This window comes from Chiloscyllium plagiosum, chromosome 9, assembly GCF_004010195.1.
Source record: "Chiloscyllium plagiosum isolate BGI_BamShark_2017 chromosome 9, ASM401019v2, whole genome shotgun sequence".
Classification (NCBI taxonomy): domain Eukaryota; kingdom Metazoa; phylum Chordata; class Chondrichthyes; order Orectolobiformes; family Hemiscylliidae; genus Chiloscyllium; species Chiloscyllium plagiosum.
Window position 1 is genome coordinate 10,474,417 of NC_057718.1, and position 2,237 is coordinate 10,476,653.

The following is a 2,237-nucleotide window of genomic DNA, read 5'->3' on the forward strand; positions in this document are numbered from 1 at the left end:
TTTCCACATTGGAGGATCCTGGGGATTCTGTCTCCTGCATGAATTAGTAATGTTGATGTTATAATTATTGTATGCTATGTGTCAATAACTTGCTTAAATACTGGCTGTCAGAGTCTTATGAAAGCTGTAGTGCCATCCAGGTGGTTATCATGAAATGATAAAAGGAGGGAATGAGAAGGTATAAGCAGATAGGGAAAGAATTAAGTTTAGGGTTGCTTGACAAAGGCTCAGCTAGCATGACTTTGGCCAGATAAGAACATGCAGTAAACAATCAGGTGCTGGAAGGCAAGGGTAGTGGGTTAATGAAGTAAAAAGCATCCATTGTGCAATGCCAGTTAACAATTAAGAACATCCATCGTGTAATACCAGTTAATGACGTGAGGAACATCCATTGTGATGGCTTAATCTTTACTGTTGATGCTCGCTATTGTAACGGTCACCCAATCAAGATAGACATTGCCTTATTTGGATGCTGCTCCCTGTAAGTCCTTGAGAATCTGCTGTTCGAGAGAAGATCAAGAACTCATGTCTTTGCGTACATGGACAATCGCTCTCTCTCCATGGCCCGGAATAAAGGTAAGGAAGGTAGAGCCACACTGTGTCTCTTGAGCGTTTGCTTTGACTGATACAAGGATAGGGAAACAGGACTGCACTCAGTGAGTCTAACATTTATTATTTGCTCAGCTCAGAAGGTCACAGAAGTTTAGATGAAATGCCAATTGTTTTCTAAAGTTTTTGGGTTTCTCATTGATTGATCTTTTGAACATTTGATGTTCATGAATAGGTACCAACGATATAGGTAGAAAGGGGCTCTGCTGAGAAAATGGGGGCTAAATTAAAAGGCAGACCTGGTATTGCATTTTGGTAAAACAAACAAGGACAGGACTTATACTGTTAATAGTAGGGCCCTGGTTAGTGTTGTCAAACAGAGAGACTTAGGGGTTCAGGTAGTTAATTCTTTGAAAGTTGTGTCACAGGTAGACAGAGTGATTAAGAAGGTATTTAGTGTTATTGTCTTCATTGCTCAGACTATTGAGTATAGGAGTTGGGACGCCATGTTGCAATTGTACAGGACATTGGTGAGGCCTGTTCTAAAATATTGTGTACAATTCTGGTTGCCCTGCTATAGGAAAGATATTATTAAATTACAAGGGGTTCAGAAAAGATTTACAAGGAGATTGCTGGGTCTGGAGGGTTTGAATTAAAACAATGGGCTGGATAGGCTGGGACTACTTTCACTGGAGCATAGGAGATTGAGGGCTGACCTTATAGAGATTTATAAAATCATGAGGGACATAGACAAGGTGAATAGCAAAGGTCTTCTCTCCGGGGTAGGGGAATTCAAAGCTAGAGGGCAAATTTTTAAGGTGAGAGGAGAAAGATTTAAAAGGGACCTGAGGGGCAACCTTTTCACACAGGAGGTGGTTTGTACGTGGAATGAGCTGCTAGAGGAAGTGGTAGATGCAGATATAGTTACAACGTTTTAAAGGCATTTGGACAGGTACATGAAGAGGAAAGGTTTGGAGAGATATGAGACAAACTCAGGCAAGTGAAACTCGTTGGGAAACTTGGTTGGTATGGATAGACTTGAACCAAAGTGTATGTTTCCAAGCTGTATAACTGTATGACTTTAAGATTCTGTATCCAGAGTACTGCCTGAGGCATGAGCTGATTTGTGGAGGGTTTTTCTTTATTCATTCATGGGAATGAGTGCATCGCTGGCTGGGTTAGCATTTATTGCCCATCCTTAGTTGACCCTTGAGAAAGTGGTGATGAGCTGCCTTCTTGAACTGCTGCAGTCCACCTGCTGAGGGTTGCCCCCCAATGCCCTTAGGGAGGGAATTCCAGGATTTTGACCCAGTGACAGTGAAGGAATGGTGATATATTTCCAAGTCAGGATGGTGAGCAGCTTGGAAGGGGACTTACAGGTGGTAGTGTTCCCATATATCTGCTGCTCTTGTCCTTCTAGATGGAAGTGGATGTGAGTTTGGAAGGAGCTGTCTGAGGAGTTTTGATGAATTTCTACTATGCATCTTGCAGATAGGCGGCACGGTGGCACAGTGGTTAGCACTGCTGCCTCACAGCGCCAGAGACCCGGGTTCAATTCCCGCCTCAGGTGACTGACTGTGTGGAGTTTGCACATTCTCGCCGTGTCTGCGTGGGTTTCCTCCGGGTGCTCCGGTTTCCTCCCACAGTCCAAAGATGTGCAGGTCAGGTGAATTGGCCATGCTAAATTG